This window comes from Nycticebus coucang, chromosome 24 (assembly GCF_027406575.1).
Source record: "Nycticebus coucang isolate mNycCou1 chromosome 24, mNycCou1.pri, whole genome shotgun sequence".
Lineage (NCBI taxonomy): Eukaryota > Metazoa > Chordata > Mammalia > Primates > Lorisidae > Nycticebus > Nycticebus coucang.
Window position 1 is genome coordinate 248,353 of NC_069803.1, and position 16,410 is coordinate 264,762.

At 37.3% G+C, this 16,410-nt stretch overlaps 1 pseudogene; it reads left to right on the top strand.

The window, feature by feature from the left end:
• Positions 1-458: 458 nt before the first annotated feature.
• On the top strand, positions 459-1,695 carry LOC128576418 (pantothenate kinase 3-like; annotated as a pseudogene).
• Positions 1,696-16,410: the final 14,715 nt, after the last annotated feature.

Sequence of the window (16,410 nt, forward strand, 5' to 3'; positions counted from 1 at the left end):
TATACAGACGGGATCTTGCTCTTGCTCAGGCCGGTCTTCCCACTTCATCCTCCCAGAGTGCTAGGATTATGGGTGTGTACCACTGCGCCTGGCTTCTTAATGTTTTATTCTCAGATCTTTATAGATTTATGTCCCTAACTCACTTTGAGATTTTTTTTTTTTTTAAATCTGACGTAAGGTCTTTTGTTTGCAGAGGCTGCGGAAGCCCTGGAGCTGCGAGGCCGGCAGCCTTCCCCAGCTAGCTCTTCCTGGCTGCCCCTGGCGGGGGGTGAGTGGCCACCCCCCCCTCCGGGCCAGGCATTGCCCTAGGCGCCGCCACCCCGCCCTAGGCCCGCCCTGCCCAGCCTGAGGGGAGGAACCGCCGAGCCTGCACCGCGCGGCCCTAACACCCCCGGAGTGGCCTCCACTGCTCTCTATGCTCTGGTCTAGAGGCTGCTCCTCGCCCCTCAGCCGACGCCATGAAGACCAAGGATGCCAAGAAACCTTCTATCTTCTGCTGTTTTATCCTGTGATGAGATCAGGCGTCTTCAGGGAGGTATGGCGATGGACTGGTCCTTTCAAAAGCTTTCCCGTGGTTTGGCGTGGACATTGGGGGAACTCTAGTAAAGCTCTCATGTTTTGAGCTTATTGATATCACAGCAGAGGAAGAACAAGAAGAAGTTGAGAGCTCAAAAAGTATTCGGAAATATTGGACTTCTAATGTAGCGTACAGATCCACTGCCATCCACTTCAGTACGCCTTGAACTGAAGAATTCAACACTTTTTGTCCTAAGCGGAAACTTGCACTTTATCAGATTTCCAACCGAGGACCTGCCTACTTTTATCCAAATGGAAAGAGATAAAATCTTCTCAACATTACAAATGTTGCTATGTGTTACAGGAAGTGGTGCTTAGGAGTTCAAATTCGCGCGGTAGATTGGAAACCTCCACCTGCACAAACTGGATGAACTTGACTGCCTTGTAAAGGGCTCGCTGTACATAGGTTCTGACAGTTTCACTGGACAAGCAGAGTGCTATTATTTTGCTAATACCTCAGAACCTGAGCGATGCCAAAAGATGCCTTTTAACCTAGAGGATCCTTATCACTGCTGGTCGTTAATATTGGCTCAGGTGTCAGTATTTTCGCAGTCCATTCCAAGGACAACTATAAACGAGTGACTGGGACAAGCCTTGGAGGGGGTACCTTTCTGGGTTTGTGCAGTTTATTGACTGGCTTTGAAAGTTCTGAAGAGGCTCTTGAAATGGCATCCAAGGGTGACAGCACCCAAGCTGACAAGCTGGTCGGTGATATTTATGGAGGAGATTATGAAAGATTTGGTCTGCCAGGTTGAGCTGTAGCGTCTAGTTTTGGGAATATGATTTGTAAAGAGAGGCGAGAATCTGTCAGGAAAGAAGATCTGGCAAGAGCTACTTTAGTTACTATCACCAATAACATTGGTTGTGAGGCACGAATGTGTGCTGTTAATGAGAAAATAAACTGAGTTGTCTTTGTTGGAAATTTTTTACGTGTCAATACTCTTTCAATGAAATTTCTGGTGTATGCACTGGATTATTGTTAGAAAGGTCAACTGAAAGCATTGTTTCTAGAACATGAGGGATACTTTGGAGCAGTCGGTGCACTTTTTGGGCTGCCAAATTTCAGCTAAACCATCAGGTCTCTCTCTGTTAATAAATGTCATCCAAGAGGAGCTGAAACCAGAGGCATTATTATCTCTTTGTTTGTAACTGGGAACCAAAGGATAAAAGAGTATCATAAGCTGCTGAATATTGCCATATTAAGAGAGAACTCGGTAACATGAAGTATTTCTATTTGAAATATTTTCCCTATTGTATATAGCCACTGTTGAATTCTTAAATGCAATACAGCCTCTCACTGCTGAAAAAAAAAAAATGTGAGGTAAGCTTTCAAATTTTTCTTTTGCATGTGAATGTCCAGTTTCCCAGGACCTTTTGTTGAAAAAAGATTGTCCTTTTTCTTTCTTTCTTTCTTTTTTTTTTTAGAGACAGAGTCTCAATTTGTTGCCCTTGGTTGAGTGCTGTGGTGTCACAGCTCACAGCAACTTCCAGCTCTTGGGCTTAGGCATTCTCTTGCCTCAGCCTCCTGAGTAGCTGGGACTATAGGCACCCGCCACAACACCCAGATATTTTTTGTTGCAGTTTGGCTGGGGCCAATTTTGAATCCACCACCCTCGGTCTATGGGGTGAGCGCCCTACTCACTGAGCCACAGGCAACACCAAATATTGTCCTTTTTCTGTTGAATGACCTTGGCACTATTGTTGAAAATCATTTGACTCTATGTGTAAGGGTTTATTCCTAGGCTCTCAAATCTATTCCATTTGTGTATATGTCTGTCTTTATGTCAGTACTGTTCTGTTTTGATTACTGTTGGTTTGTAGTAGGTATTAAAAGCAGAAGTTTGATATGTTCAACACCTGTATTCTTGTACAAGATTACTGTGTCTATCTGGACACTCTCAAGATTGTGTGTGAATTTTGGGATACCTTTTTTTTTTCACTTTTGCAAAACATTTAGGATTTTGGTAGGGATTGCAATGGATCTATACATTGCTTTGGGTAGTATTGATATCTCAGTAATGTTAAGCTTTCCAATCCATGGACATGGGAGATATCTTTTCATTTATTTGTGTCTTGTTTCATTTGTTTCAGACATGTTTTGTAATTTTCAGTGTATACATTTTTCATTTCATTGTAAATTTATTCCTCAATATTATATTATTTTTCATGCTATTTATAAGTTGAATTATTTTCTTATGTTTTCTTTTTCAGTTGTGTATTTCTGTGTAGAAATCCAACAGTTTTTGCATATTGATTTTGTAACTTGAAACTTGCTGAATTCTTTTTATTTGTTTCATTAGATTTAGACGGTACAAGTGTTCTTTTTATTACATGGGTGAGTTGTATAGTGGTGATATCAGGGCTTTTAAAATCACCTGAGTAGCATGCACTGTACCCAACAGGTAATTTTCATCCCTTATCCCCTCCCACTCTCCCTACTTCTGAGTCTCCAATGTCCATTTTACCTCCCTGTATACCCATTGTTTAGCTCCCACGTATAAGTGAGAATATGCAGAATATATTTTTCCATTTCTGAGATAGTTCACTTAGGATAATGGCTTCCAGTTCCACCCAAGTTACTGTGAAAGAAATTGTTTCACTCTTTTTGTCATAATGACTTCTTTCACTATGAGTAGATAACAAATAATGGGATTACTGGATGGAATGGTAGGTCTACTTTTAGTGACTTGAGGAATCTCCATCTATTTTTTCATACAGGTTGTACTAATTTACATTCCCACCAACAGTGTATAAGCATTCTCCTTTCACTGTGTCCACATCAACATATACTGATTTTTGATTTGTTTTTAATAAGGGCTATTTTGACAGGGTTAATATGATATCGTATTGCGGTTTTAATTTTTATGTTTCTCAGCCATTTCTATATTGTCTTTTGAAAAGTATTCATGTACACCTATTTTGCTCACTTTTTAATAGGTGTATTTTTTTCCTTGCTGATTTGTTTGAGATTCTAGATATTTGTCCTTTATCAGATGTATAGCTTGCAAATATTTCCCCCTGCACTTTAGATTGTGTGTTTAGTCTATTTATTATTATTATTATTATTTTATATATTTTTTGAGACAGAGTCTCACTATGTCACCCTCAGTAGACAGCAACCTCCAACTCTTGGGCTTAAGTGATTCTCTTGCCTCAGCCTCCCAAGCAGGTGGGACTACAGGTGCCTGCCACAATGCCCAGCTGTTTTTTGTTGCAGTTGACATTGTCAGTTAGCTGGCCTGGGCCAGGTTCAAACCCAGCAGCCTCAGCGTATGCTACAGGCATCCAGGGTGTTGATTATTTTTATGATGTGCAGAATCTTTTTAGTTTAATTATGTACCATTTATTTTCATTTTTGTTGTATTTATGTTGGGGTCTTCTTTTTGAATTCTTTGCCTTGGACAATGTCCAGAATAGTTTCTTTTAGGGGGTGTGTGTGTGTGTGAGTGTGTGTGTGTGTGTATGTGTGTAGAATTATCTTTATTTCAGGTCTTACATTGGAATCTTAAATCCATTTTGATTTAATTTTTTAATTTTTTTTTTTAAGACAGAGTCTCATTCTATTGCCCAGGCTAGAGTGCTGTAGTGTCAGCCTACCTCATAGCAACTTCAAATGCCAGGGCCCAAGCCATCCTTCTCCTTCAGCCTCCCCAACATAATGCCAAGCTATTTTTTTTTCTATTTTTGTTAGAAATGGGTATCACTCTTGCTAAGGCTGGTCTCAAACTCTTAGCTCAAGGGATTGTCCTGCTTTGGCCTAGAGTTCTAGTGTTAGGGTAAAAGAGAAGCAAGACTAACTCCTTTTTGTTGTAGTTATTATTTCTGAGAATCAGTGGGGAGACAAAGCAGGCCTGGCTCCATTCTGTTGTTTTGTTATATTTTACTGCTTTAAGAAAAATCAGTTTCACTTGCATCTCTACACATTGCATGGTGTTTTAAGTGTATCTGGTTGGAATTGTTAGATTTATCAATACTGTGTAGAAATTCACTAACTACCCTTGAGACAGTAACCTTTGTGAATATATTAAGGTGGTCTTGATACCATCCATATATGATATTGAAATGTTAAAAGAACATCCTTGACTCCATTTTACTATTTACTCCCTTTTACCTTCAAAATTAGTTCCTCTTGTTTGCTCTCTCATGGTGTAACTGTAAATGCATTTGCTTATTGTGGCCCTAGTGATTATAGCTTTATGACCCTTACCTGTAAGTTCCCCTCCCTGCATTTCCCCCCAGGACACTGTGGTTTGTACCTGTTTTATAAGGAATAAAAATCACTAATCGCTCTGGTGATCATAATGACTAACTGCCCTACCTTTATGACTCCCCAAACCCCTTTAACTGCTATTTTCGGTTCTGTAATAACCGAATAAAATTTCATGTGTAATTTTCCTGAAATACAACCTTCCTGTAGACATTTAAAATTCCTTTCCTATTAAGTCATCTAAGGTGAGGTTTTTTGTTTGCAAACACAGGTGCTATTCCACGGCTGCTCTGTGAAGGGAACCAGGATGACCAATGAAGGATGCCGCAGACAGTGGCTGGTGTCAAAGGGCCAATGATGTCTAAGTCACCAAGGGGGACAGGCAGAGTGCCTGGATCCTTCCTAAGACATAGAAATTGCAAGGATATTGACACAACAAAATTTCTCCCAAACTCTACATGAGGGATCAGTGCAATAACTAGGGTAGAGAATGAATAGGGGTAGATACAAGACAGAATTTTGTGGAATCCCACAAGCATCAGATTTCTGAGGATATTAACAAAACGAGCACCTTCTGACCACTCAATGTGTACCAGATGTGTGTCACTACATCACCAAACTATCACGGCAGCTGTAAAATTGATCAACAAGGCCAATTGTGTTCTCCTGGCCCAGACAACATGCATAACTCGAGTGACTTCATGTGCACACAGGTTACACAGTGAACCTGGAGTCATTCCCCCTTGGATGGGAGCTCTTTGTGGCATTGGGTTGTATTTAGCCATGACAGCAGTGGTCAGCCTGACCCTGTCCCTAGAAACAAAGGTATCAGGAGGTCATGGTGACAAAAGAGAATGGAGATGAATCCCAGAACATCCAACACTGCTGTCTGGGGACTTTTGGTAACCAGGCACCACGGTCACCCCCAATGATCCAGGTACATCATGAGTTCCAGCCCTTGTAGACATTCATATGTTGAAGCAATTTGCCATAACCAAACCAGCTCTTCACGATATTCTCAGATCTATCCTCCATAATGACCAACACAATCCTCTACGACACAAGTAAAGTTACTCAGAAAGTTTTGATCAAACTCTAACTTCCACAATGGTGAAATGATTAAAAATGTCCACTGGACTTTTGAAAAACTCGATACCCAAAATATTACCAGAATTATCAATATTCTCCATTAATGTTAATGGCTCAAACTGTCCTCTAAAGAGGCACAGGTTAGCTGACTGGATACAAAAACTCCAGCCACATACTTGCTGCATACAAGAGTCACATTGTATCTTAGAAGACAAATACAGACTCAGGGTGAAAGTATGGTCATCCACATTTCAGGCAAACGGTAATCAGAAAAAAACAGGTGTTGCAATTCTATTTGCACATACAATAGACTTTAAACCAACAAAAGTAAGGAAGGATAAGTATGGTTACTTCATATTTGTTAAGGGTAATACTTAATACGATGAGATTTCAATTATTAATATCTATGCACCTAACCAGAATGCACCTCAATTTATAAGAGAAACTCTAACAGACCTGAGCAACTTGATTTCTTCCAGCTCCATGATAGTAGGTGATTTCAACACTCCTTTGGCAGTGGTGGATCGATCCTCCGATAAGAAGCTGAGCCAAGAAATTTCAGATTTAAACCAAACCATCCAACATTCGGATTTAGCAGACATCTACAGAACGTTTCATCCCAAAAAACTGAATACACATACTTCTCATCAGCCCAAGGAACATACTCCAATATCGATCACATGTTAGATCACAAGTCTCAACTCAGTAAATTTAAAAGAATAGAAATTATCCCTTGCATCTTCTCGGACCACCATGGAATAAAATTTGAACTCATTAACAACAGGAATCTGCATACTTATACAAAAAATGAAAGTTAAATAACCTTATGCTGAATGATAGCTGGGTCAGAGATGAGATCAAGAAGGAAATTGCCAAATATTTGCAACAAAATGACGATGAAGACATGAATTATCAGAACCTCTGAGATACCGCAAAGGCAGTCCTAAGAGGGAAATTTATAGCACTGCAAGCCTTCCTCAACACAAGGGAAAGAGAGGAAGTTAACAACTTACTGGGACATCTCAAGCAACTGGAAATGGAAGAACATCCCAACCCCAAACCCAGCAGAAGAAAAGAAATAACCAAAATTAGAGCAGGATTAAATGAAAATGAAAACAAAAGCATTATACAACAGATCAAGAAATCAAAAATTTGGTTTTTGAAAAGGTCAATAAAATAGATAAACCTTTGATTAACCTAAGAGGAAATAAGAGTAAAATCTCTAATCTCCTCACTCAGAAATGACAAAGACGAAATAACAACAGACTCCTCAAAATGTCAAAAAATCCTTAATGAATATTACAAGAAACTTTATTCTCAGAAATATGGAAATCTGAAGCAAATTGGCCAATACTTGGAAGCAGGTCACCTTCCAAGACTTAGCCAGAATCAAGTGGAAATGTTGAACAGGCCCATATCAAGTTCTGAAATAGCATCAACCATACAAAATCTCCCTAAAAAGAAAAACCCCGAACGAGATAGCTTCATGTCAGAATTCTACCAAGCCTTTAAAGAGGAATTAATAACTCTATTACTCAACCTGTTCCAAAATGTAGAAAAAGAAGGAAGACTACCCAACACATTCTATGAAGCAAACATCACCCTGATCCCGAAACCAGGAAAAGACCCAACAAGAAAAGAAAATTATAGACCAATATCACAAATGAATATAGATGCAAAAATATTCAACAAGATCCTAACAAACAGAATCCAGCAACACATCAAATAAATTATACAGCATAACCAAGTCGGTTTTATCCCAGGGTCTCAAGGCTGGTTCAATATATGTAAATCTATAAGTATAATTCAGCACATAAACAAATTAAAAAACAAAGACCATATGATTTTCTCAATTAATGCAGGAAAGGCTTTCGATAATATCCAGCATCCCTTCATGATCAGAACACTTAAGAAAATCGGTATAGAAGGGACATTTCTTAAACTGATAGAGGCTATCTACGGCAAACCCACAGCCAATATCACATTGAATGGAGTTAAATTGAAATCATTTGCACTCAGATCAGGAACCAGACAAGGCTGCCATTGTCTGCACTGCTCTTTTACACTGTAATGGAAGTTTTAGCCACCACAATTAGGGAAGAAAAGGCAATCAAGGGTACCCATATAGGGTTAGAAGGATTCAAACTTTCGTTCTTTGCAGATGATATGATTGTATATCTGAAATACTAGGGATTCAACTACAAAACTCTTAGAAGTGATCAAGGAATACAGCAGCGTGTCAGGTTACAAAATCAACATTCATAAACCGGTAGCCTTTATATATACCAACAATAGTTAAGCTGAAAAAACAGTTAAGGACTCTATCACATTCACAGTAGTGCCAAAGAAGATGAAATATTTGGGAGTTTATCTAACAAAGGACATGAAGATCTCTATAAAGTGAACTATGAAACTCTAAGAAAAGAAATACCTGTAAATGTTAACAAATGTTAACATACCATGCTCATGGCTAGAAATAATCAACATTGTTAAAATGTCCATACTACCCAAAGCAATAAACAATTTTAATGCAATCCCTATTAAAGATCCACTGTCATACTTTAAACATCTTGAAATAATAATACTTTTCTTTATATGGAATCATAATAAACCTTGAATAGGCAAGACATTACTCAGAAGTAAAAACAAAGCAGGAGGAATCATGCTACCAGACCTCAGACTATACTATAAATCAATAGTGATCAAAACAGCATGCCACTGGCACAAAAACAGAGAAGTAGATGTCTGGAACAGAATAGAGAACCAGGAGATGAATCCAGCTACTTACCGTTATTTGATCTTTCACAAGCCAATTAAAAATATTCAGTGGGGAAAAGATTCCCTATTCAACAAATGATGCTGGGCGAACTGGCTGGCAACCTGTAGACGACTGAAACTGGACCAACACTTTTCACCATTAACTAAGGTAGACTCTCACTGGATTAAACTTTTAAACTTAAGACATGAAACCATAAAAATACTAGAAGAGAGTGCAGGGAAAACCCTTGAATAAATCGGTCTGGGTGAATATTTTATGAAGAGGACCTCCCAGGCAATTGAAGCAGCTTCAAAAATACACTACTGGTACCTGATCAAACATAAAAGCTTCTGCACAGCCAAGAACACAGTAAGTAAAGAAACAAACAGCCCTAAGAATGATAGAAGATATTTACACGTGATGTCTCCAACAAAGATTTCATAAGCAGAATCCACAGAGAACTCAAACATATAAGCAAGAAAAGAACAAGTGATCCCATCACAGGCTGGGCAAGGGACTTGAAGAGAAACTTCTATGAAGAAGACAGGCACACGGCCTACAGACATATGAAAAAATGCTCATCATTTTTAATCATCAGAGAAAGGCAAATCAAAACTACTTTGAGATATCAACTAACTCCAGTAAGATTAGCCGATATCACAAAATCCCAAGACCACAGATGATGGCGTGGATTTGGAGAAAAGGGAACACTTCTATACTGCTGGTGGGAATGCAAATTAATACATTCCTTTTGGAAAGATGTTTGCAGAACACTTATGATATCTAAATATAGATCTGCCATTCAATCCTATAATTTCTCTACAAGGCATATACCCAGAAGACCAAAAATCACATCCTAACAAAGATATTTGTACTAGAATGTTTATTGCAACCCAATTCATAATTGCTAAGTCATGGAAAAAGCCCAAGTGCCCATCGATCCACGAATGGATTAATAAATGGTGGTATATGTACACTATGGAATACTATGCAGCCTTAAAGAAAGATGGAGACTTTACCTTGTCATATTACATGGATGGAGCTGGAACATATTCTTCTTAGTAAAGTATTTCAAGAGTGGAAGAGAAAGTATCCAATGTACTCAGCCCTACTATGAAACTAATTTATGGCTTTCACGTGAAAGCTATAACACAGTTACAACCTAAGAATAGGGGAAAGGGGAAATGGGAGGGGAGGGAGGGTGGAGGTGGGCAGAGGGAGGGTGATTGGTGGGATTACACCTGTGGTGCATCTTGCAAGTGTATATGTGAAACTTAGTAAATGTAGAATGTAAACGTCTTTACATGATAACTAAGAAAATGCCAGGAATCCTATGTTAACCAGTGTGATGAAAATGTGTCAAACGGTCTATAAAACCAGTGTATGGTGCACCATTATCGCATTAATGTACACAGCTATGATTTAATAATAATAAGAAGATAACGATAGCTAAAATCATCAATTAATAAAAAAAAAAAGATAGGGTCCAAGATCAGCAGCTTTTTTTCTAATTTTATCCCCAACAACATAGAAATCCTAGGTCTTGAATGACACCAGTTAAATCTGAAGAGATTATTATAATGTAATCTTTCTTTTTCCTTATAACTCTACTCTTTATCTTTTTGACATGATCCTGTTCATATCACTGAAAATTTCACTCTTGGAACTGGGTTCCCATTATCTCATGTCTGAGCATATTTCTATTGTCTTGTTTTCATGCCCAGGAGCAATAGATAAGAGCACGTGAACACCTAAATTATGTATGTATCAGTCGTCATGTCACGATCAAGGCAAAAGCAAAACAATTTCAGAATAAAAAATGGTGAATTGTCATTGATAATCTCTATAAATAGGTAAGAAAATTATGGGTTGGATCAATACCTCATTTTGGGGAAAAGTCATATAAACCATGGCAGGGCCCCTTTTGTGAGAATCCCATAAATCTAATTGAACAAGTATGCTGAATGAGTTAACTCCGCCCATACCTATAAGATCACTTCCATATGACTTTAGGAAATTTAAAAATGAAGAAAACTGAGGTTACAGATTATTATATAAATAATTCACAAATAAGTAGTAAATGCCAGAGTGATAATTTGAGCCTACATCTTTCTGATTTTCATGTGTGTGGTCTTAATAGTACACTTTATTGCCAGACTATGACTACTTATCAAATGGGAAAATAGTTGGATTAAAATAACTGGAACAAATACAAGAAAATGATGAAAACAGTGAGGCTAATTAAAAAACATACGTATCTTCACTTTAAAATTTGAATGTACTTTCAAATGATTACAAAAATGTACAATGATGTAAAATAAGTAATTACAATAATAAATAGTGTATTTACTATACCAAAGCTAATTCATTAGGGAAAAGATTATCTTTTAAGAAACAGTGCTGGAAAATTGGATAACAATATGCAAAATATAAAACGAATTACAGCCTTTACCAATTACCATAGATCAAATATATCTTGAAATGTATCATAAAGCAAAATATAAGAATCAAAATAACAAAACGTCTAAATGAAAACAAAAGAAAAAAATCTGTGACCTTGAGTTAGGCAAAGACTTCTCAGGACATGGAAAGCACAAACCAAAGTGGAAATTTCATAACTTGGACTACATCAAATACGTAGTAAATGCCAGAGTGATAATTTATTTTATTGCTCAGAAATTATATCTACATAAACCTGCATTTTTATAGAAGTACTTACTTTAAATATACTGTGTTAGTTTATAAGTCACAGGTATGCAAAGAAGAAAGCAATAAAATCCTCCACCTCAAAGAAATATAGTTTAATGATTACTATCTGGATAAACAATAAATACAAAATGATATGTTCAAAGCCATAATACAGGTATATAATACGGTCTGGAGAAACTCACTATCTGTTTTGCCACACAAAAAAGTATAGAAATGGAGCAAAATGCTTCTAGGAATTTAATATTTGAGAAGATGACATCGTGCATATCAATGATGAAAAGATAAATTATTTAATAACAATAAAATAGCTATCCCTTTTTAAATTCTCACAGTGTACAAGGTATCGTTTTAAGTGTTTTCTTTTTTTTTTTTTCTTTTTTTTTTTTTTAGGTTTTTGTTTTTTTTTATTGTTGGGGATTCATTGAGGGTACAATAAGCCAGGTTACACTGATTGCAATTGTTAGGTAAAGTCCCTCTTGCAATCATGTCTTGCCTCCATAAAGTGTGACACACACCAAGGCCCCACCCCCCTCCCTCCTTCCCTCTTTCTGTTTCCCCTCCCATAACCATAATTGTCATTAATTGTCCTCATATCAAAATTGAGTACATAGGATTCATGCTTCTCCATTTTTGTGATGCTTTACTAAGAATAATGTCTTCCACTTCCATCCAGGTTAATACGAAGGATGTAAAGTCTCCATTTTTTTTAATGGCTGAATAGTATTCCATGGTATACATATACCACAGCTTGTTAATCCATTCCTGGGTTGGTGGGCATTTAGGCTGTTTCCACATTTTGGCGATTGTAAATTGAGCTGCAATAAACAGTCTAGTACAAGTGTCCTTATGATAAAAGGATTTTTTTCCTTCTGGGGGGATGCCCAGTAATGGGATTGCAGGATCAAATGGGAGGTCTAGCTTGAGTGCTTTGAGGTTTCTCCATACTTCCTTCCAGAAAGGTTGTACTAGTTTGCAGTCCCACCAGCAGTGTAAAAGTGTTCCCTTCTCTCCACATCCATGCCAGCATCTGCAGTTTTGAGATTTTGTGATGTGGGCCATTCTCACTGGGGTTAGATGATATCTCAGGGTTGTTTTGATTTGCATTTCTCTAATATATAGAGATGATGAACATTTTTTCATGTGTTTGTTAGCCATTCGTCTGTCGTCTTTAGAGAAAGTTCTATTCATGTCTCTTGCCCATTGATATAAGGGATTGTTGGCTTTTTTCATGTGGATTAATTTGAGTTCTCTATAGATCCTAGTTATCAAGCTTTTGTCTGATTGAAAATATGCAAGTATCCTTTCCCATTGTGTAGGTTGTCTCTTTGCTTTGGTTATTGTCTCCTTAGCTGTACAGAAGCTTTTCAGTTTAATGAAGTCCCATTTGTTTATTTTTGTTGTTGTTGCAATTGCCATGGCAGTCTTCTTCATGAAGTCTTTCCCCAGGCCAATATCTTCCAGTGTTTTTCCTATGCTTTCTTGGAGGATTTTTATTGTTTCATGCCTTAAGTTTAAGTCCTTTATCCATCTTGAATCAATTTTTGTGAGTGGGGAAAGGTGTGGGTCCAGTTTCAGTCTTTTACATGTAGACATCCAGTTCTCCCAACACCATTTATTGAATAGGGAGTCTTTCCCCCAAGGTATGTTCTTGTTTGGTTTATCAAAGATTAGGTGATTGTAAAATGTTAGTTTCATTTCTTGGTTTTCAATTCGATTTCAAGTGTCTATGTCTCTGTTTTTGTGCCAGTACCATGCTGTCTTGAGCACTATGGCTTTGTAGTACAGACTAAAATCTGGTATGCTGATGCCCCCAGCTTTATTTTTGTTACAGAGAACTGCCTTAGCTATACGGGGTTTTTTCCGGTTCCATACAAAACGCAGAATCATTTTTTCCAAATCTTGAAAGTACGATGTTGGTATTTTGATAGGAATGGCATTGAATAGGTAGATTGCTTTGGGAAGTATAGACATTTTAACAATGTTGATTCTTCCCATCCATGAGCATGGTATGTTCTTCCATTTGTTAATATCCTCTGCTATTTCCTTTCTGAGGATTTCATAGTTTTCTTTATAGAGGTCCTTCACCTCCTTCATTAGTTATATTCCTAGGTATTTCATTTTTTTTGAGACTATGGTGAAGGGAGTTGTGTCCTTAATTAGCTTCTCATCTTGACTGTTATTGGTGTACACAAAGGCTACTGACTTGTGGACATTGATTTTATATCCTGAAACATTACTGTATTTTTTGATGACTTCTAGGAGTCTTGTGGTTGAGTCTTTGGGGTTCTCTAAGTATAAGATCATGTCGTCAGCAAAGAGGGAGAGTTTGACCTCCTCTGCTCCCATTTGGATTCCCTTTATTTCCTTGTCCCAGTAGGTTTTATTTTAATTAATGAATGAAAGCTCTAGGAGGTGTTTTCAAATAATTGTTTTAGTTTATCACTGCTTCGCAAACACCCTCCATATAATTATTGAAACATAATTTTATTATGTCTTATGGATCTCTGGGTCAATGGGGTCCAGCAAAGCAATTCTGCTCTTCTTACTTAGAATGTGGGTGCACACGGGAGGCCACTGGAACTCCCTTTAACATGTTCTTAGAGACTCTTTGCCGTGTGTCCTCTCCATTTGGTCTTTCTGGTAGGATAACTAGATTTCATTGAGGTAGCTCGGGAATTCCAAAAATGGCAAAAGCAGAAGATGCTAGTCTTTCCTGATGCCCAGATTCTTCAGTTCTAGAACCTCACTCCTGCCTTTCAGCTGGTTAATTCAAGTCACAGGCCCATTCAATGTGGGAGGGACACCTCAATGGGCATGTTTCATGTACCAGCAGACATTAAATGCTTTGTGTAAGACCAAACAAGACTGGGGAGTGAGGAATAATGTTCTCATTTTAAAATGAGGTAACAGAAACAAAGAAAATAAAAGAAACTTAAATAAGATATTAGTGTTAGGAAGTGGATTCAGAATTCAATCTTCACTTCTTTTTAATATATGTATATATAATATATACATTAATATACATTAATACATGTATATGTAATATATACATAATATACATTATTAATATACATTGAGAATGCTAAAAAATATTTCAGCCATGTCCACTACTTTCATATATAAACATATGAACTATTAAGAATTTTCATATTCATTAAAATTAATTAATGTGAGAAAATTAAAAGCAATATCAGCACCTAAGAGTCCAGTCTCATCAAATGCATTAGTCAACATTTTTAACTGACAGACCGAGGATGCTGATGTGGTGCTGAGTGATCCTTAAGTTGCCACATGCTTTTGTGAGATCCTTTAAGGGCTCACATGACTAATTATTATTGTTGAAGTTTCTGATCTACTTATCTCTTGCTCTCTTGCAATTGAAGCCTGGTGTGCTTTTTCCTTTTAATTCTACTTTAGATTCTTGAAAATGCCTGCCTATTACCTATTATCTGATCATATAGCTGTGGGGGACTTTAATACACCACAGATCCTTCACTGGTGTTAAGGTTGCATTTTAAGTGTTTTCAATGTATTAAAATATTTAATGCAAGGAAATCGATAAGATGTATATTATCGATAATATCTCTACTTTATACATAGGGTAATTGAAGCACAGCAATGTTAAGTCACTTGCTAAATATCTCACATGAAATCATAAAAATACTTAAAATTAAAAAATGAAAAAAAAGTTAAAATATCTGAATGGAAAACACATATCTTAGTCACGGCAGAAACTCCAAAAGCCATAACAATTGATTGAATAAAAAACAAAAGAACTGGGCCGGCGCCTATGGCTCAGTCGGTAGGGCGCCGGACCCATATACCGAGGGTGATGGGTTCAAACCCGGCCTCGGCCAAACTGCAACCAAAAAATAGCCGGGCATTGTGGCGGGCGCCTGTAGTCCCAACTACTCGGGAGGCTGAGGCAGGAGAATCTCTTGGGCCCAGGAGTTGGAGGTTGCTGTGAGCTGTGTGAGGCCACGGCACTCTACCGAGGGTAATAAAGTGAGACTCCGTCTCTACAAAAAGAAAAAAAAAATTAAAAAGCCAAAAAAAAAACAAAAGAACTACATGCATGACAAAATGCTATGTAGAAACTTTGTATACAACTGAAAAATTAGGAAGAATACTTTTATAAAAATTCTAAGTATCAAAAGTATCAATTTTCCTTCCCTGTAAGAAAGGCCTACATATCAACAAAAAAATACTTTTAAAACATGGGAAAAGAATATGAACTTCATTCTGGAAAAATAAATGGAAAATATCCTTAAATACAAATAGGCTACATTTCACTTCTAGTAAGAAAGATAAGGGTGGTTGGGGTTGGTGCACTTGTAGCCCTGACTCAAGCCTTCCAGGCTTTATCCATGTAACAAACACATTTGCACCCCCTTAATATTTTAAAATAAAAAGGAAAAATACAAATTATACATGATACTACCTTTTACCAAGCAGATCTGAAAATGTGAAAAATTAATACACTATATTGGTGTGATATGGGGCAACACATTCAACTGCACATTGTGGAAGCAGAAAATGGTGAACCTATGGAAGACAAATTGTAATATTTTTAAATACATGTGTTCATAATGTGCATACTATGTTCTAATACAACATCTAAAGTTTAAGTTAATAATTATGTAGAAAAACATGCATATACAAATCATTCATTATATATTTCTTGTCATGGCAAAATGCAATAGCAAGAAAAATAAGAAAAACAAATCATCCATCCAGAGGCTAATAAACAAGCAAAATTATATCAATAGTCAATTTTAAAAAATGTTATTTTGATATCTATCTAAGGAAGAAAAAATCATCTCTAAGGGAAAGTTAGGCTCACCTTTATTTATTTATTCTTTTTTTTTTTTTTGTAGAGACAGAGTCTCACTTTATTGCCCTTGGTAGAGTGATATGCCATCACAGCTCACAGAAACCTTCAGGTCCTGGGCTTAGGCAATTCTCTTCCGTCAGCCTCCCCAGTAGCTTGAACACAGGCATCCACCACAACGCCCAGCTATTTTTTGTTGCAGTTTGCCCGGGGCTGGGTTTGAACCCACCACCCTCGGTA